Source organism: Apus apus, chromosome 2 (genome assembly GCF_020740795.1).
Source record: "Apus apus isolate bApuApu2 chromosome 2, bApuApu2.pri.cur, whole genome shotgun sequence".
NCBI classification, from domain to species: domain Eukaryota; kingdom Metazoa; phylum Chordata; class Aves; order Apodiformes; family Apodidae; genus Apus; species Apus apus.
Window position 1 is genome coordinate 149,161,111 of NC_067283.1, and position 21,291 is coordinate 149,182,401.

At 42.8% G+C, this 21,291-nt stretch overlaps 1 protein-coding gene across 3 annotated transcripts in view; it reads right to left on the bottom strand.

The window, feature by feature from the left end:
• ST3GAL1 (ST3 beta-galactoside alpha-2,3-sialyltransferase 1) overlaps positions 1 to 21,291 on the bottom strand; it is a 77,858-nt gene that overhangs the window by 34,731 nt on the left and 21,836 nt on the right. The window contains exon 2 of one of the 3 annotated variants that reach the window (XM_051612106.1): positions 20,189 to 20,288. The exons of the other annotated variants lie outside the window; for them this stretch is intronic. The gene's annotated coding sequence lies outside the window, so the exon portion shown is untranslated. The remainder of the gene's footprint in view (positions 1 to 20,188; positions 20,289 to 21,291) is intronic. 3 annotated transcript variants of the gene reach the window in all.

Here is a 21,291-nt window from a genome sequence, read left to right on the forward strand (position 1 = left end):
TAGTCCTCATTTTGAAAAAAAAATGTCCTTTTTTCTAGAAAATGTGTAATTTATGGTAAATGAAGGGAAGTAAAATATTTAAAAGTTTAAAACGGGACAAAAAAAGCTCTATTTTCACTGCTGCTAGGACAAAAGTGAAAAAAATTATCACCTCTTCTTTTTGGTTTTACTTCATATTGGGCTGACTATACATGTTTTTAAGTCTTACTAATTCCCTGGGACAGAAGGAAGAGAATGCTACCTTCAGGTAATCCAAATACGGAAAGACAAATTAAAAGTGGCAACAGCAGTAGCAGAAATAGAGGCAAGCTAAAAGTACTGTAGAATTGAATTCCTTTACATGCATTAGTATCAGTTTTATAGGATTGCAGGTGAGGATATAGGATTATTTCAGATTATAGGCCACTCTAAACTAAAGGAGGAACTCAGTCCCATTGTCAGCAGGTGTTTTGCTAGCCTGTCTATGAGTATACAGCTCAAAAATATTCATCAATCTATTTCTTGGTTAAAACTGTATGGAAGCATATCTGACTACAAATCTAGTTGTTCATGTGGCACAGGCTTCAAAGAATCCATTGTGAGAAATCCTGATTTCTGACGTTAAGAGAGATTAACACACTGCAGGGACCCTCATGGCATTACAAATGCAGAGAAATATTACATGATAACAATACTATTGATGGTCTTGTCAATAACCCCCAAAATCTAGGAAACATACTTCTGTGCCTACGTGAGCGTCTCATGACTCTCTTCACTGGGATTCCTGCCTTGAATCAATACCAAGCAGCTGTTTGCACTGTGAGGTTGTTAAGTCGTGTTCACACTGATGGGCTCCTCATTAAACCACTGGCATTTCTCTTATAATCGATAACACCAACTGGTAAGACTCTGCATTAAACATTTATTCATCAGACAGATTAAATTCACTCTGGAGAAGCTTTAATGACACCGCAGGGATTTTCTCCCTCATTAACCTGGGATTTACATTTAGTTTTTCTTGTGCTAGGAAGGCATAGGTGTTAAGCTGCCCACAATTAAATTCAGAGGTGTTTTAGCATCTGTGCCTATCCTGGACCTGGTGGGCAGTGCAGGCTATGGCAAGTACAAAATAATACTTGGAGTTTTCAATTTACTGTGCACGTTTCTGAGAGTCTGGCAGACACAGTAACTTTATAAGGAGTCAATAAAAAATGCATTAAAAATATATCACAGATAAAAGTAACACATTTTATAATTAATATACTCTATTACAAGCCAGAATTACAAAGCAATGAGGCAGCTGCTTTAATAGATTGATCATTTATATGTCTCTAAGAGGAGTACTTGACCTATTTGGATCCAAATGCACTGTGTGCTCTTGCTCCCAGCCCGGGCATCATCCAGCCTCTGTCCATATGGTGAAGCTCCTATTCCAGTTTTTGTCCTACACCTAAAACAGTGTTGCCAATCAAGAAAGAACTGAATGATTCAGACTGCCTTTTATCCAGAGGACTGCCAGATCTTAGGCTGCCTCTAATACCTGATGATAGAATAGCTGCCCAGAGCAGGCAATATGAACATGGCCCTTAGGTGCTCCATCACTGCAAGCTTTGCTTTGGACTTAGCTAGCCTGGGTATGGAAAATCCATGGGATTTTAGTGAAGAAGAAATTTTTGTCTTTCTGTCTGGACTTTGAAAGTGTTTTTAGAGAAACCAAGATTAACATACATCAGAGTGGCACAGAAAAGGCTTCCTGTAATCCTGCATTTGAAAAGAACGTCAAGAGCTGCATGCAAAATGGATTCACACACATCAGAGCTGCACATACAGACACTCGACTGGGCGTCCTGAAGTGCATTAAAAATGTTAATACTGAATTATGCAGATGCTGATAATTGAATGCTGGAGAAACACACACAGACATGCAAAAACTATGGCATCTTTTCCACTTATGTTAAAAGAGGAGACTGCTAAGGTAGCCACCAATCCTTGAATATTTAAGAACTTTCTGGTTCAAAGAGAAATTCAAAGTATCACTTTCCCCATCAGAAATAACTAGCAGTGGAAGGTTTAATTTATTTAGTATTACAATTATCAGCTCTAAAATTGCATCACACTATAATTTATTAATTTTGCAAAAGCTGAAATTTTAACACAAGAAAGTGGTGATCAATTCAATTTTGCTTTGGTCCTGCAATCTGCAGTGCTGCAAACCACATCCAACCTAGAAATCAAGCCATAGCAGGCCAGATGCTGGAAACATCAGTCTGGATTTACTCTTTTACCTATGACAAAAAGTAGAAAAGATCTCTGTCCTTAGACTCTGATGATGAAACTGGGATTGGGAAGTACCTGCAGCTTACCTTTCCCCAACAATAATTTCCAACATCTACCCAGTTGGTGGTGCATTAGAAAACCAAACTCTTTTTCTCCTGCATCAATGAAAGTTCAACACCAATCCTACATGGGCTGGTTTGGTGCTGGTCAGAAACCCCAGCTGCAGCCCTGGGGTCACCATCCTTAAATTATCATAACTGCATCAGAGCTATGGCAGCACAAACCCTACAGAGCAGCAACATCTAAAGCTAAATACTGTTTTCAGGTTCAAGATCACTCCTCCCATTCAAATTCTGAGAATGGGATCCCATGTGCATTGCAATATCCCTTTCCCATCCAAAACATCCCTCCACTTTCACTGGGACAGGGAAGCTGCTTCTTTCTGCTGCAAGCTTTTGTGCATATTACTGTGGCAATGTATGTGGGACCCTGTTCTCACTCCAATGAAAAGTTTCACCATAACTTTTAAGACAGGCCTTACAAAAATGTGACTGTTTGCTCTATGAATAAAGCTCCTGGCAAGTTTTAATGGACACAGTGTTAAAAACTAGTAATTCCCAATGATTGCAGGCAGCAGAGCCTTGGGGCTTCGGGTTTTCTTTTAAATGTGCCACCAACTTATGTAAAAACTCTTGCTTTGCAAGTGGGAGCTACACTCCCACTCCTATTTATGTTTTGCCTTTATTAAGCAAAGGGGAAGAAAAAAAAGGTAATTTCACCTTTATTTAAAACCTCTCAAGGATTTGTGGGAACTGTATACCAAGAAACACTTGAAAATACAGAGTTCTGCTTGGCTTGGTTTTGAACAGGGCAAAACGAGTTTTTAATCTCTTCTATTACATCTCTCTTGCTCAAAAATATTAATAAAAAAAAAGTGGAGGTTGAAAAATAATGACTACATCCAAAGGGAAGTCATTACAAATAGAGTTTAAATGTTCCCAGAGGAGAACTGACCTATGACTTCTTATGGAGATGTAGCATTGGCTGACGAGCATAATTGTTTTCAAGTTGTTTAAAAAAAGACAAGAATTCCCAGCCCCAGAGGCTTTGACATACTCAGCAATAAGGGGTTAATCCACTATGTGGCAGTTGTTGCTGGTGTGTTCCCATCCTTAGGAAAAGACAGTGGATGCCAGGGGATCCTGCTGTGCCTCAACAGATTGCTCGATCACTCCTAGATCTTTGTATAAAAGATGAAGTTTTCAGTGACCAACATTGGTGCTCCAGAGACATTTCCAAACTTGCAGCTGATGGAAATCATTCTCATTTTGCAGCCTCCTCTATCTCTTACTTCTGAATTTCATTGATCCTGCTTTAATTCATGTGCACAGCATATTTGGTGCATCACTGATCTGTATGAGAAACAGTGAGGAAAGTGTGAGAGACAGACAGTGCCGGGGCTCACAGTGACAGCATATGGTATACAAAGGCAAAATGATCTTGCCTGAGTTTTACAAATATATGCAGTCATTCCTGTTCAGGGAGCTGCCAGGCAGAAAGGCAGCTGAGGAGAGGACTGCTTACCCCTTGCAGCCACGCAGCAAGGTGCAGCTCCCAGCTGACACCCGCAGCTCAGACTGTTTGGCTTTAATTCTGGACTTTTGTTCACAGACTCATAGGAAGCTCTGCTGGGTGAGGTGCTGAGGTTTCCTCCCATGCAAAGGCAGCACTAACCACTTACACATAACTATTTTAAGAGATGTTTGTCTAACTCCTTCTGAAAACAGTCAGTAGCAGAAATTGCTTCTCCGAGCAATTCGTTATCAGTACAAGACCATCCCTGACACAGACAATAGCAAAAAAGCCCTTCCTGAAACTCCCATTTGAGTCAATAGTCTTAAAGAAAGAAATTGAAACAAGGCCAGCCTCTAGATGAAGCACTACTCTGTGAAACTTTCAGCTCTGACTAACTCAACCAAATTCTCAGAGATGACCACAGAGCATCACCCTGTAGCATCTGTGAGCATCCACCTGCTGCTGAAGCTGCACCCCAGCTTGCACGGCGATGCAGGGGGACAAGCATCACAGAATCACAAAACCATGTAGGTGGGAAAAGGCCCTTAAGAATGCCACATTCGACCACAAACCTAACATTACCAACTGACAATACCTAACATTACCACTTAACCACATCCCTCAGCACCACATCTACACACCTCTAGGGATGGTCACTCAACCACTGCCCTGGGCAGCCTGTTCCACTGCTTGACAACTTTTAGTACACAAATTTTTCGTAATATCCAATGTAAACCTCCCCTGTCTCAAGTTGAAGCCATTTCCCATTGTTCTATCACTTGTTACTAGGGAGAAAAGATCAACCCCCATCTAACTACAACGTCCTGTCAGGATAAGGATTAATGAGAAAGTCTCCTCTCAGCCTCCTTTTCTCCAGGCGGAACAACCCCAGATGGAATGTCTCCCTGCTCCCAGCTAGAGGTGTCCTGGGAAACAGCTTCAGCCTGCGATCCCATCCCTCATTTACAGGACATGACTCTATCTTGGGAACAACAGGAAAAGTCCTGGGATGCAATGAGCCAGGAGTCCAAGTGGGGAGGAGCACAAAGGCTGAGCAGGCTATGCACAGCCATATGCAGGTAGCCCATAGGGACAGGGGGTTCTCTGCTTTACCAGGGGGGACTGATTTTTGCTTCCATGAGCATACCAATATGGTTCAAGTGTGCTTCCATAACTTTTCTTTGACCCCACATTTTTACCCCAAGGTAGTGGAAAAAAGAGAAGGTTCAAGGAAAGAGGATTTGCCTGGATTAGCTGGGAGCAGGAACAGCCTGGGAGCAGGTTTACTGCCCTGCTGACAGGGCTTACAGCTGGAATTAACCCTTATATGGGTCATGCTGCTGTGTGCAAGGAGAGGTGGGGGCACGCAAGGACCCAGTCACAAGTTTCTGCTGGTCTGAACTAAATCAACTTCCCACCGTGACAAAAACTCTTTTCTACAGTAAAGGCTGAAACAAATGAGAGGGACATCACCCCTTTCCTCCCCATGGCTTGTATTAGAATCAAAAACCAGTTTGAGTTGGAAGGAACCTTTAAAGGTCATCTAGTTCAACCCCCCCCTGCAGTGACCAGGTACATCTTCAACTAGATCAGGTTGCTCAGAGCCTTGTCCAACATGGCCTTGAATATTTCCAGGGATGGGACTTCTAGCATCTCTCTGGGCAACCTGGGCCAGTGTCTCACCACTCTTTCTTCCTTATATTTAGTCTGAATCTACCCTCTTTTAATTTAAAACCATTACCCCTTGTCCTATCACTATTGGATCCAGGGTATTATGAGTACCCTCTCCAACTCATCCTCTGCAAAGCAGGTCTGGGGTTGCAAAGCATCCCTGGGGTGAAGCATGATTCACAGCTCAACTTGCTCAACACCGGCAGGATAAAAATGGAACTTGCTTTCAAAAATAACTTTACAAAAAACACAGAGACAAGCTGCACATTTGGTGGTCAGACTCCATGGCATCATCACAGGAGGCAGAAGGAAGGAAGAAATTTTTGCAGCCCCACTGATGTTACTGGGGAGGAATAAAGACCCTTTTCTTCCCAGATGCCTGTCAGCAATGTTCCCCTCCATGCAGGTGAGGCCCCTGCAGGCAATACCTGTCCCAGACAATATGGCTTTGTGAGAGCACACAAGGAGTGTAGGTGTTCTCCCAGCTCTCTGGCCTCGATATAAAGCCCTTGGCTTGACAGGTGTTGCACGTTACTTCAAGTTGGCCAGACATCTTCAAGTGACTCTAGAAATACCAAGCTAATAAAGAAATGAAAATGGAGCTCTCTTCCTGATGAGCAAGCAAAAAAAAAAAAAAAAAAAAAAAAAAAGAAAACCCCTAATAATCCTATACCAAAAAAAAAAACACACCCAAATGAAAAAATCCCTGGCAATGCCAGACTTGAAAAGATCCAGGTGTCATTTATAGCAGCATGATGACAAAAATGCAATGGCCAAAATATTTCTGATTTCATTTGGGGTACTTGAGATGACAAAAATGCAATGGCCAAAGCATTTCTGATTTCATTTGGGGTACTTGAGATGTTCAGGGATGGTTTCCAGAGGTGCTGGGTGTTCACCCCTCACTGATTTCCACAATTTTAGCCACTCAACACCTCCAAGAAGCCAGAGCAGTATCCCTCAAGATTGCTGCTCTTTAAACTGAGAAATCCCAAGTTCACTCCTGTTTTCAGCAACATCCAGTTTTGGTCTGACAGCATCTCTTTCCATGCTTATCTACAGACATCCCAGAGGAAAGAGGGCTTTGCTCCCAGTTTCAAAGCACGTTGGAAATGTGTCACAAAAAAGGATTCACCATCTCTGTTTTCATTTCCCAACCCACCAAAGCTGGCTTGTTATGGGAAGATTAACCTGGGACCAAACCCTTGGAGGGGCAGGTGGCACACAATGAGCCAGTTAATTCAACTCCCTTGACAACTCTTCACCACAAGCCTTTTTTAACATGATCCCTCCAAACACCACCATGCACAAGACATGGTGCTGCCAGCTCTGCTTCACCCATGGGGAATGGTTGAGGGAGCCTGCAGGCATCTACCTTATTCTCACCCTTACAGAGCTGGACCCAGAAATGCAACATCCTTCTCAAGCTCCTCAATCTGCTCCCAACTCTGCTCCTTCCCTTTCCCACTGCTGCTCAGGACTTCCAAGGTAAATCATTAACAGCAGGAAGCTGAAGCAGTAACAGAAACATTTCTTTGCCCTCTGTACCCCCTTTACCGCTCTGACCCACAGCTTTTCCAAGGCTGTTTTTTCAGCCTGGATCCTCCAAGCACTTGTTAGGCAGCTGTCCCTGACAGGGGTAAAAATTAGTGTCAGATGGAGTTGGCTGCTGTTCCCATCGCTCCCTGCCAAGTCTGATGCCACCCTCTGCAAATTTTCTGGCATAATGGGCCACAGTTGGACAGAAAAAGAAGCACAGGCCATATGAGGGCTCCAGCTAAGAGCGACGTACAGTCACAGTGTCATTGGGGTTGGAAGGGACCTTTGAAGATCATCTAGTCAAATCCCCCTGTCAGAGCAGGATCACCTACAGTAGATCTCATAGGAACACCTCCAGGTGAGTTTTGAATGTCTCCAGAGAAGATGACTCCACAACAGGAGTGGAACTAGGTGGTCTTTAAGGTCCCTTCCAACCCAAACCATTCTATGATTCCATGATTTTTAGGCTTCTTTGGTCCAATTCACAACCTTGTGCATGTCCTTGTGGTGGATTCAAGCCAAGTTCCATTGATGTCCACCTTGTGAGAAGCGCTGCATCCTACCGGGGCTGCTGACACTGCACAACGTGCAGTCACAACGGTCACTCCTCCATCATTTGGGCATCCACCAAAAAGCTCGTATGCCCCCTCTGCCCAGCTGTGTTGGGACATTTAGCCCTGTTGCCACTTTCAAAGGCTCCCATCTTGCAGTGGCTACATTGGCTCCTTCTGCAGAGCTTTCCATTCCCACCCTCCTTCACTGACACCAACAAAGCTGCTAATTACAGTTATTGACCCCTGTATGATGATCCTCATCTATACAAAACTTAAGAGTTAAGGGGTCACATGCTGCTTTTTATAACCTTACCACCAACTCAGTGTTTAACAGCCTTTTCTTCTACTGTTCTGGACAAGATTAGCTACTGCAACTTAACTGTGTTGCTATGGCAGTAGTAAGAAAAATAATTTATTTTTCTTAAAAAAAATAAAAATCAATAACTGATATTACCATGTAAGATCCCTGACATTAATCTTAAATAAACGTTAGACCTACTAAAATAAGGGAGTGAATTTATGGCAGCAGGCTGCATGCTGCTGCTGAAGCCTGTGTGGCTGCCACGATACAGATATGAAATACAAAAATTATTGGGGAGTGCAGTTTGTATATTATTGCCTAGGAAAATGAATGTGTAAATAGCAATAAAACACAATTATTTAGCAGAAAGCCAACATAATCCACAGCGTTTATATGCTGCTGGATAGCTTGCCTGCCTGCTCTAATTTACCATAAAACAAGGAAGACAAGGACGGAGGAAAACAAACAAGGGCTCCTGTCAATATGATTAGCTGTGAGGCGACAGGTGAGAGCAGCTGGTCTCTGAAGAGGGTAACACTGAGCTGCTTCAGCTGGCTTTTGCTCCGGGAATTCCGCCCGGATGGCCGTGCTGCCTGGCAAAGGCAGCAGCAGCGCCAGAACTGAGCATGGAAGCAGGGATTGCTGCTCCTGGCACCTTCATGGGCCCCATCCCTGGGTGCCTCCAGCAGGAGGATGGAGCAGCTGATCAGTCAGGGGGTGGTTGTGTGCCTGGGGCAGGAGGAGGAGGTTACCAGGCAGCCTTGTAACAGATCAGTTTCAGGGCAAGAATGAAAGCTTGCTGGAACAGAAGTCAGCTGTCAGGGGCATCACCCATGACATGATGGGAGGCAGGGAGAGACTGAAAAAGAATGGGGGGTGGGGAAAGTAAAAGTCCTTTAATGCCATTTGTTAAAAAGCAAGGAGAGAGAGAGAGAAAGAATAAAAGCATTTGAAACACTTTATGGGATAAACTGCAGACAAAGAGAGCACTACCAGCTGGCTCCCTGGCTGCGATTCAGCGACCCGCAGAGATGCCTGCAGAGGAGCTGCAGGGACCCGGGATGGGTCTCAGCAGCAGGAGCTGAGCCTCAGAACAAGCCCTCACCATTACCTATTCCCTCCACCTGCATCTAGAAGACTGTTGTCACCTACCCTAGTCAAGAGCATTTCTGAGTGTGACATGGATACATATCAACTCAAGGTTTATATGTTTTCTTGGTATGTATCTCCATGTAGGCATTTGAGCCTAAATTTTACACACTGCCTTTCCCTGGGGCAGGGAAGTCATGTGCATCTACTCACATTTGCACCACCCCTTTTAGATCAGTGATGTTGCAGAGACATGAATCTGGTGTAGTGTGGTGTCATGGGCCGGTATTGGGGGGCTAGCACATGTGGGATTACCTGCAGGTTCCTAAACGCTGACAATGGTGCTCCTGCAGAGGGCAATGTAAGTCACCTAGGGATGATGGAGCAAGTGAATGGGAGCAGATGAGCTCTTGAGTTGCTTCCCATGAAAAGTCAGGCTGAGAGCCAGGACGTGCAGCTCTAGCCTGGCACTGGACACCTCCATCTCACACTTCTGCTCATAGTTGTAATTTCAAAGTTAAATTCCTCCACTCAGCAACCATGGCACAGGGGCTCTCTCCCTCCATTGGCAATGTGGGGAGCCTCATTTACTAGCCTCCTAATTTAGGCATCAAAATGAAGTGCCTAAGGAGAGGCAGTGTGAATAACCCAGAGTCCAACGGGAAGGATACATCAGCTGACAACAAACAGATTTTTTTCACTGCTGGACTTGTCAGTGTGTTTTGAGTCTGCTCCAAGTTCACATAAAGCCAGCTGAGTCTTTCAAATTATTTCCATCAGCTGTTTTATTACAAGATCCTTTTTTAAAAATCCAAGATGAATCTTAAGATTGCTTCTGTTTACAGTAGTAGACAGTACATGCAGAACACCTCCTATATTCAACCAAATCAGGACAAAAAAATTACAGAACAAAGATGGGTGTTTTCTATTCATGTCTACTCCATTCACTTTACTGAGAACTCCAGAAGCAGGTCCTGCAAGGAGGATCTTACTCTACCTACAGCAAGGGACCTATGAAGGACTCCTGAACTGGCTTGTTAGACCAGGTTCAAAGCCCATAGCCAACAGAAAAGCTTCTAGGAATACATGCTAGTATCTTTCATAAGTTATCAAGCTGCAATGTAGAATCAAGGGGGGAAGGGAAGGGATGCCATCCAGAGGGACCTTTACAGGCTTGAGAGGTGGGCCCATGCCAACCTCATGAAGTTCAGTAAGGCCTAGTGCCAGGTCCTGCACCCAGCTGGGGCAATCACAAGCACAAACAGATTGGGCAGGGAATGGACTGAGAACAGCCTTGAGAAGAAGGCCCTGGGGGTGCTGGTTGATCAAAAGTGTAGTGATAAAATGAAGGGTAATGGTTTAAATTGGAAGAGGGTTGATTTAGGTTAGACATTAGGAACAAATTCTTTACTGTTAGGATGGTAAGACATGGGAACAGGTTGCCCAGGGAGGTTGTGGATGACCCCTCCATGGAAGTCTTAAGGGCCAGGTTGGATAGAGCCCTGAGCAACCTGATCTAGTGAGAGGTGTCCCTGCCCATGCATGGGTGTTGGAACTAAATGATCTTTCAGGTCCCTTCCAATGCAAACCATTCCATGATTCTATGAGGAAATGTAGAACACTAAATACTGAGTTCTGCCTTTCCTCACATTTCCCTTTATAAGCCAAAAAAATACAAACCAAAAAAGAAGGCAGTAATCATCAGCATGATTGCCTACTTGGATTTGAAAGCAGATAATAAATAGTACATCTGTCTTTTAGTTATTAGCATAACTAAGCTTATTGCATAAGATCTGCTTATTTTTGGAAAGCAGCCCTTCTACCTGTCCCAACAGCACATTACTGAGTTGGCAAGATGCAGAAGCATTTGAGTGAATAAGGGAATTCTTCAGATCAAACTCACTTGTCAAAAATTTTGACTTAAAAGTTCAGAAGTTTTGTCTCAAAAGTCTGAGTCACCAATTGCATAACTTTTTAAAAGAGAAAATCCCCTTGACTTAAAAGTTCCCTTGTCATAGTCCTCTTGATCAGCTTTGCCATAGCTTCCATTTCATTTGGCTGCGTGATGCTTGTAGTTTATTCATCTCACAAATGATCACTAAGTAAATTTTGGTAGAGAGCACTCCTCTGCCAGATCACGTACTCAGAGTGCTGAGATGACCCATCTCTCACTTTTCTTTGCTCAGGAAAAAATGTGTTGCTCCAAATCTGGGATTAGACTCCCAGAAAATAACGCATAATAGCTACCATGCTGCACCCTGTGCCAGGTCTGCTCCCTGGAGAAGGAGGCTTGATTCTGGATCATGCAGAAGACAACGACCCCACAGGATACTCTGACTGGGCTCGGGTACACATAGGAGCTTAAGCCCAAGGACATCTCATCCCTGCATCACCAAAAGATCTGAAACAGTTGAATACTTCCTGCAATGTTTAGATGGGTTCTCTCTGCTGTTCTGTGCTGGCTCTCAGTAACTGGATACACTGCTGGAATGGTCTGAATAGCCAGTCCCATTGTGCCTGTCACCCACTGCTTATATTCCTTAGTTCTGTTCTCATATAAAGCCCAATTACTGGTCTTGAGATGATAAATCAGCATTTCAGAATATACTCTTGCTTCCATGCAGTGCCATCTATCACATCCAGTATGTATCTTATAGCACTTCCCTTTGACTTCACCTTATCATTGCCCAAAGCATAGTGCTGGCAGGCAGGGGGAAGAACAGCATCAGCATCTCTGTGAATACAAACAATAACAAGATTTTACAGTTTAGGGTGCTGTGCTGCATCTGTATCTCTGAGGGGAGTTCAAGTTTTTTTGAAGGTGATAAAGCCCCTGCTCAGTGCCCTGGGAGGCCTTAGCCCTCTAGTGCTCATAAAGTAGGTAGAAAGAAAAAGACCAAAACTATTAACCTTTCTGATCCTCAGTCTAGCTTTCTTCTAGCAAGGGGAGAAACAACACTGCAGGAACATATTAGCACAACAAATAAGGCACTAGTTGGCACTTCAAGTGACTTCTAATGTCCCTTCACAAAAGTGCAATGTGCTGTCATCACTACAAGTCAGGCACCAGATGCCTTTATTTTTAATTGCACTGAAGAGACACAGGTCTCACAGTCCTTATCACAGACTCTGCCCAAAGGCAAGACTGGTCACAGCCCCTCCCCAGGCAAGTCCTTTTCCTGTGCACTGAAAAATGTTTCTAGTTCATAAATTCATGGCAAAGGTTCAAATGGCTCCCAGAAGCTCTTTTAGCCACAGCCACAAATATGGTTTTGCTCTTCAAATGCTGCATTGGCAGCAAAATCAAAGCTTCACCACTACTTGGCCACTCTAGTTTGGAAACAAATTTTTTGGCTAAGATTTCTACCATCAGCCTAATTCCCACTGGCCATCAATTGCAACAGTCAGCTAAGATGAAGGCAATAGTCTGAAAGCTTTGTCTACAGAGAAGTAACCCCTTGATTTTGGTGTTCTGGTGAGCTTTTCCTCAAAGGCAAATTTCTCTGTGTGAATCACTTAGACAGATCCATCCTCCCTCCTGGATTTCAATTGAACTGTCTAGGAGACAGCATTTAAATGCAAGAAGGCAAAACAATAGTATTGACTGCCCTTTGTCCAGGTTTATTTAATTCTGTGAAGCAAACACTTTGTGTGAAATGCACTCCTGCTAATAAAATTGTATTACACATTTGCTTATAGAGGGTCGCCAGGGAGAGCAAATGTGCCTGTACTCAGCAATAAATGTTTGATTCTGTGTTGCACAGCAATTATTCAAAATGAGAGGGACTATTGAATCCAAGACTGCTGCCCGTTAGGACTCAGACTGTCAAGTTGCATTGCTCTGTACTTCTTAACCAAGTGGATCTCTGTCTCCACACTCTTATTGCTGGATGATATTCAAGTCTTTAAATCCAAGTTGCAATAAGCTTGGAAAACATTTGACTACCAGACTGCCCTTTCTTTGTTAAAAGGAGCACAAGTTATTATTATTAATAATAGTTATTATATATATTATTATAATTATACATTATTAATAATAATATGTCAAAGCATATTAAAGGAATAAAACTTAACACACATGGATGGGTTATTCTAAGACTACAGAGAAAGACAAGAGACTTTGATTAAATCACCCATAAAATTGCTTCTTCCCTAACTTTAAAAATACTGTAGCTTTAGCCATCAAGGGGAAGTTCTGTTGCTACTATATATATTATTTTTTTTTTTTTCCTTTTTTTTTTTCTACATACTTTGGAAATTAATTAAGAATCTGGTATTTTTCTCTCTTCTGAAATGAGACTGAGAATCATTAACATGTTTTACACATATCTCTGAAGAGATACTTTCTCAACACTTATTACCTATCTAGCCTTGCACTTGATAGACTTTTACATCTTGCTCTGCGAAGAGAAATCTAACAAAATCCCACAGAGCTTAAGCACACGTAGAGATTGTGCCATTTCTCCTTAAAGTAAGATTTAATCAAGGCAGTGCCACCTCAACCCTGACCAGATGATCATCAGTCAAAGCAGCTCTGAGTAGTATCTTGGAAAGTCAGAGCCTACAGACAATTACAGACCACTTAATCACAAAATTTAATCAAGATAATTATTAGACGCTGCATCCTGTTTAATGCACAAGGATGTGAGCTTTCCAGCTCCTGCTGCCAGATCGGAACTGAACACAGAAATGGGGGAAAGAATCAGCTAAGTCAACAGACTATATCCTTGATGACAGAACTAAAGCTTGCCAAATCCTTAAGAACTCCTCCAGGGCTTTGTGCCAGCTGAAAACCCAATGCTACAAGATTCTTTCAAAGATGTGTTTCTTCAGAAGATCAAATTATTGTTTGGTTGTTTTTTTTTTTTACCAGGCTTGAGAGATAAAGCTCAGGGTCCTGGCACAGAAGGTAACCTACTGATGCTTAGTAAGCACTTTTTTGGTCAGATAAACCTTGCCCTGCAGAATGGATAAGGGTGGGAAGGAAAAGCTCTATTGAATGACTTTCTAAAGGTCAAAATAAGAGTATAAATCTGTCAGTCACCTGAGCCACTGTACTACACTGCCTCTGTCAGGTCAGCTTTGTAGGTCTAAGCAAAGAGTTACAAGTCTCTGCAGTTAATAAATGTTTTGAAGTACCTCATATTTACTGTAAGCTCAGCAAAGTCACTTTCTGGGATAGATGCTATTTAGAGGATTTTTCCTTATATTTCTGAAAGTGCTGTGTGAGTCTCCTTGTTAGAGCCAAGTGACATCCACACTTACTGAGTGGCAGCAGCAATGCATCTGCAAACACTGAAAAGCCCAGAAATATGAAGGCTTGTCAGAGCAGCAGGGTGTAGAGAATGGACTCCACAACTCAGTAGGTCACTTCCATTTCTAAACTCTACATAGCCTTTGAGTTAAAATCAGGATGAAATGTATTTTATTTTTTTTTTCTTTAAACCAGTGCTATGCTGCACATTGAGAGGGTCACAAGTAACTAGAGGGTCACAAGGACTATACATGCTCTGTGCAGAAAGAATGCATCCAGACAGGGTGCAAAACACTTCCTTGTCTTCTGGGCAAGTACTGGCATGCTTTAAATGGCTTTTGGACAGCTTTATTTATATTTAAGACCATGTTAGTCACAGTGGTTGGAAGTCAGGTGCCAAATCAGTTGAAACAACATCCCAATGATACCTACACACTCTCTTTTCTCTCCTCAACGCACAGTTTGCTAAGAAATGAAGAGGGGCAGAAAAACATACCAAAGGTGCACACCATCTCACCAGTATCTACCTCTCCATTTGCAGTAGTAGGACCAGTTTGCACCAGCTGGGGATACCAGCAAATATTTTACATTAACAAAGTGAGTAGCTCCTCATTGGGGCCAGCAGAGAAACTGACAGGGAAGAGAAATACTTTCTTGATACATTAGACTTAAAAAATAAAATAAACCAACAAAAAGTAGAGCAGAATGATGGCAGAAATTCAATCTTCAGAGCTGCTGTTAGCTGCAATGAATCTTTTTTGTAAATTCAGTATCTTGCACTGCAAATAGTTATCAAGAGTGTTATTATCAGCCACTGTGAGCCTGCAAACAAGAATTCCCCCTGTATTTTAATGGCTGCTGGCCACATCCATCAAAAAAGAGACTCTAATAGGCATACAGTTATCGTTGTTCAAATTTTAATGAATATATGGCATTCCTATTCATTATTTAGGTGACATTCAGATGCAGTTTCAGTCAAAGCTGCCTCTTCATAAATGCTATTAGCTACAAATGAGCCTTTAATAAATTATTACACTGTGCAAAAATAAACTGTTGTACTGATAATCAAAGGAAAATGAACTGAAGGAACTAAAATCCATAGCAATAATCTTAACTTATTCACTCAAAAACCTCTTTGATTTTAATGGGCGATTTCTCACAGCCCAGAGCAGGAAACACAGGGTCAGGACCACTGGGCACCCACAAAGACACCAGAAATACCTCCCAACTCTTGTGGCTCACACACAGACTGCTACCCAAGTACTTGAATCAGAACATGTTTATCTGTGGTCAGACTGACCACAATTCAACTGTACTGTCTGCAAACCAAATACACATGGCCCTCTGGACAGCTTTACATTCATTATCCAAGAGTTTGAACTGCACACTTTGGAAAACACTCTGTAAATGAGCGCTTGGGAGGTTGTGGTTCAGACTGGTTAAGGGTCTGCTTTTCTCATGGGTGCTTGTATTTTTTTTTAATCAACTTGTGTGCCGAGATATCTCAAGTCAGGCACTCAGAACTGAAACATCTTTAATCAGGTTGGGAACACTGGCCTCAGACTGCTATATAAGCCAGGAAGCAGCTATTTATTTTCTTTAAATTAATCCCAGCTCAGCAAGACACTTAAGCACATATCTAACTTCATGGAGACAGAGTGGCTTTCCCACTCACTTAAATAATGCAGATGCAAATGCTCTGCTCAATCAGGTCTATAAAAATCCAATAGCAGTCAGTAATAAATACTGTTATACACCAGAGCACTCTCTGCTCTGCAGGCAGGAGGCAGGAGCACACTGCTGGGCTCTGTAGCATCCTGCTCTATTCCCCAGGCTGAGAGCCACACACACTCCTCATCTGTGTCTAGGATTAAGATGTGTCTTTATATAGAAAGCATCTATTATACAAGATTTATCTTGTTTCCCTGCCCTGCTCTTCTAACCATGCATTTGAGATGAAAACACTATCAGTGCTTAGGCTGGGTGCCTGAAGCAGCAGGGGCAGAAGCAGAGGTGGTGTGTATGCTAGAGCAGAAGGCTTTTCTTCTGCAGCAACTTCGTATTATATTGGTTTATTTCAACCAGGATAAAAGAGCAAACTGATGCTTTACTGGAGCTGGGAATCGGCCCCCATGAACAGTATATATACAGAATGCTGAAGAGAGGTGAAACTGGTCCCTGCTAAACCTGGTCAGCTCTGATAGACTCAGCTCTAGGAAAGGGTGAGACAACAAAAAGAGACTAAAAGGATGCCTGAGTGCAAACCTCCACTTTTAACTCCTTCTGGCTAGCAGCCCTATTCCCACACTGGCACCTAAACTCTGAAGGGAATTTGTCTTACAGAAAATATAGTATAAACAATAATCATCACCATCATATGATGAAGAATAGTTCTAATAGCAGCAGTAGCAGTAATAAAACTGTCCCCAGAGGTACCTGGGGTGAAGTCCCTCCATGTTGCATCATGGTAGAAACTAGTATTTGCCGTGGCAAATGGCTGTGCACAACAGGCACCTAAAGAGTCAGGCATTCCTCTGCCACTACTTCCCTGGGTTCTCCACATTGTATATGTTGTGCACAACACACACAGACAAGATGGGCTTTTGCAGAAGTCAGCCACAAGCATGAGTTATCATTGAGAAGACTGAAAGATGTCCTCCCTTCCCACTGCTGAGTACTCTGCTCAGGATCCGTGCCCTGAAAAAAGATAGCAAGTACTGCTTGTGTTTTTTATTTCAGGGGGAAAGATTAGCTTGAGGAAGTACTTTTGGTTGAAGGTTCAAGGTGAAGGAACTGGAGCACAAGAAAGGCAGCCTCCTTCTAGCCTTGAGTAAGCCCTTCAAAAAGGCACGACTTCATGCACATAGAGGTCCTCTGGTGGATCTATCCCTGACTAATCTATGATATATAAATTACACAGAGACCAAAGGAAAAGAACCAAAACAATCCCCTAAATGATTATTAAATTGGCTTGAGGCAATGGATCATCAGCATCAAGAAAGACGGGGCAACAGAGAGATGCTCCAGGGCAGAGTGCAGTTTTTCAGAGTAAATCTGGATTAGTTCAGCCATTTTTGGTGTACACACACCCCACATAAGCACACCAGTTTTTCCATGCATCAATAATGATTTTTTTCCTACACTTTGGGTTAGCCCTTCACAAATACCCACCATTTGATCATGAAGGTTTGAGTTCATAAAGAAGTTGCAGTGCGAGGTGGTCATCCTCCAGTCTGGGTGGAATCTGTCACTTTTGTAATTTTAAAAAGCAATTGTGAACAGGCATCTCACTCAGGCTGCAAGAAACAGCATCTTAATCTTGAAACTCCTTCTGTTCTGCAGGATTATTTCCATGGAGCCAGAGGTAAGAAGCATCCTCTCCACTGCTGCTCCCTGGGTAGAGTTAAAATGCTCTCCGAAACATTCATTTGCAAGCAAGGTAATTTCTCAGTCCCTTTGTTAGATTTAAAAATTAAAATTAAAGCATTGTTAGGGGCTAAGGGTCAGGCACATACCCAGCCAACTAGCTGGCAATGAGTCCTCCTGGAACAAAGAGATTCCAAAATAAACTTTTTTAATGAGAAGGATGGCAAAAAGCCAAGCAGAAGTTGCAGAAGATACCTCATTAAAGAAATTGATAAGCCTAAATCAGGTCAATCTGTTTAAGTAACTCAATGGCTTCAGTCAGATAGGAATAGATCTGTTTAATTTGCTTTCAGAAAAGCAGCAGCACAGTGGGAGTGGAGGCGGAGACCTCATAGGGAGCCATAAGCTTTCCATAAAAGTTGGTAATCAGACAGGAAGTCTCTTCTGTGGTTTACTCACTTGGAAGAGAGATATCTCACACAAAGTGAGCTGAAACAGTTGTAAGCAGCGAGAGCAGTTGCACACGAGGAGCGGATCTGCTTTTGGCAGCACGTGCTAATGCCCTGGATCTTCCCTGCACAGCCACAGGCCGTCCAGGGAACACAGGACCCACCAAAAGACCCATCTGGAAAACACAACTGATTTCTTGTTACACCTTTGCAGCAATAGGAAATGTTCAGCAGGAGCAAGCAAACCAAGCTGCTTTTCTGCTGGAACAAAAAGCTCAGAATATGATTTTTGTTTTGAAAGTCAAGCCCAGGGGCCCCAAATTGGGAAAATAAATTCCTGCAGTTTGAAAAGATTGTACTGGGAACTGAACAGCACTGCCTGGCCTCAGTCAGGATGTCCACTCTGCTTACGGTTGCAGGGTTATCGCTTACTCCAGGATTTCCATAACGCTGAGACCAGCACAGCCCCCAGCATCCAGGCTGGAAACTGCCAGCAGCCACACAGCATCTTGCTAATGACTGCTGCTTCCAGCACACCATATCAGCAGTAATTAGCAACCCATTGCTAAGCTCAGAGACCTCGTTTGCAGGTATCTGAGTGACCCCACTGATAGGGCTTTGGGGTTTATTTCATCCTATAGCAGAAAAATAATGTCTTTATGTAATTGCACGGCTTGGTAATAGGTAAATAAGAACTTTGCTTCACAAACAATTAATATAAATCTAATGTTGGTTTTATTAGGCAGATCTCAGCAGCAAGCCACTAGGAGGTTCTGTCATGCTTGGACTTAAATCTACCTTTTAAGAGACGATGTATAATGAATTATCATAATGATTAAGTGCCAAACGCAGCATAAAATGGAGTCTCTGTCACCCAGGCTTCAAGCAAACATTAAGCTTTATAATGTATGAGTGTACACAGTAATGAGTAAGTATGTGTCTTATAGGCTCTTGTTCCTTGCAAGCATACTCTGAGGGGTTTGGTGAATGTCAACAGCCCCAACCATTTAATACGCTTCTGTCAGGCCTCAGGAATCAGAAGTTTTGAATTCTTTAAATAGACCTTCTGGTCTCAGCATTGACAATCAAATCTCAAAGCTTCTCCTGCTGATAGGCATGTCAGAAAACAACTTAAAATACAGAGGAAGAGATTCCCATATTCCCATCCAACCTGACAAGGGGGTGTTTCAGTGAAACACCATTAAGATAATCACATCATCATCATTAATCTTACCAACACAGCAATCAAGCACAAGACTAATATCTGCAGCTCCAATGTCAAAGTGAAACTCATTTCTCTGGAATCAAGTAGATTATTCTTACCCTGGAAACAGCTAGTACATTGCAATTGAAGGGTCCCCTGATTTTCCTAAAGAGGCCATGTTAGGCACACACTTCAGCAGGGATGTGGGGATCCCAGGGGTCCTGGACACATCTTGCTGCACAAGTATCACCTGCCCTATTCATGGCACCAAAGCACAGAATCACAGAGTAGTTTGGGTTGGAAGGGACATTTAAGATGTAGTTCCGCCACCTGCCATGGGCAGGGACACCTCTCACTAACTCAGGTTGCTCAAAACCCCATCCAACTTGGCCTTCAACACCTAACAAGGCATAATGTGGACCCTCCCACACCCACCACATACACAAATCCCTTTGGGATGAAAGGAGGCAAACCCAGGAGCTACACAGGTTGGAGAGATGAGGAGATTTTAGCCAGGATTTTAGCTAGATGATTACTATAGACCATTAAGCTGTTCTCTGGCTGAATTTATTGTTGACTCAACAAAAGAAAGCACAGAGCTCAGTACCTGCCAAGCCTGTGCAGAGCAGTTGCGCCAAACAGAAAAAAAACAGTGTGAAAACAGAAGGAAGCCACACACACTTGCTTTCTCTTACAGCTGCAAAACCAAAGCTAACTTCCCTTTTCTCTCAGTAGATAACCTGCAAATGTAGAGCCCTGGGAGAAAGCCACCGCCCACGCTGTGAATACTTTAAGTGGATGTTTAAAAATCCCATCCCAAACATCACTTCCTGAACTTCAACATATTTTGATTCAGCTCCTTCTATTAACTTGCAGTTCCTGTTCCAGCGGATAGGAACGATAAAGCAATGAGAAGAGGGAAAAGCAAACCTGGTAAATGCCCACGTCCACAAGGCAGGCAGCTCCGAGCAGGTGGACACAGCAGGAATCACTTGTGTCTCAAGAGCAGCGAGAGATGGGTGATCTGGATCTGCAGAGAGCTTGGGTTAGTCAAATGACTTTTCCAGGGCTTTGTGCCAGATTGAAGAGGAACGAAACAGAGATAATCCGCTGAAAGAATGCCCTGTGCAGCAGGGGAACAGCCAGATGCTTCCTGTGCATGAGATTTCAGGGTAGCATAGGATATATATGAGACACAGGTTCAGCACGGTCAGCAGCAGCAGGTCAGGGGGAAAAAAAAGGTAAAATAAAAAAAATTGGAATATGGCAATGCTAAAGAATAATGACCAGCTGAGTGCTTTGTGTGGGGAAGGTGTCACTTCCTGAGCCATGGTAATGAGAAACAGCGAAAGCCAGAGCACCAGAGCCATCCCAGGGCAAGGCTGAACAGGGATGGACAGTTATGTAGGGGGCTCTGAAACCAGATATTCAGGAAAGGTTCAGCACAAATAAGAAGAGCATCACTGTGAATCAGACTTAGCATTCCCAGCAACCTGAAATGCCACTGACTTTGCTTTAAAAGTTACCAAAATAGTAATAATAAAGAAAGCAGCCTGCTAAAATGGCATATCACAGCAGTTTGTTTGTTGTTTTTCTGGACAGATCTTTATTTTGAAAGTCTAATTATCACCCGTCACTGTAATTTTAGACCTCAAACAAAACACCCACAACTTAGTTGCCTTTTTAAAAACATTGTTCCCTGAATGTCCAAAATTAGGTAAAATTAGTAAATAGTGCCTCTAGCCCTATTTGGGCTTCCTCTGGTCAGACCTTCCAGTTACATCATGTGCTCTTCAGCAACACATACTTGCCTCTGGGTATTTCAATGTCTCAAGAGGATTTTAAATCACATCAAATCTACAACTATAGCTGTACAGCTAGTCACAAATACTCAAAATATTATGAGCTGAACACACAGAGCAGAGCAGTGGGTGGCAGAGGTGTGATGTAGAATTAGAAACCAAAATCTTCTGAACAAGAATTGTGTTTTCACATCCCACAGCTGCATTTGCAAGACAGAGCTCCTTCTACTT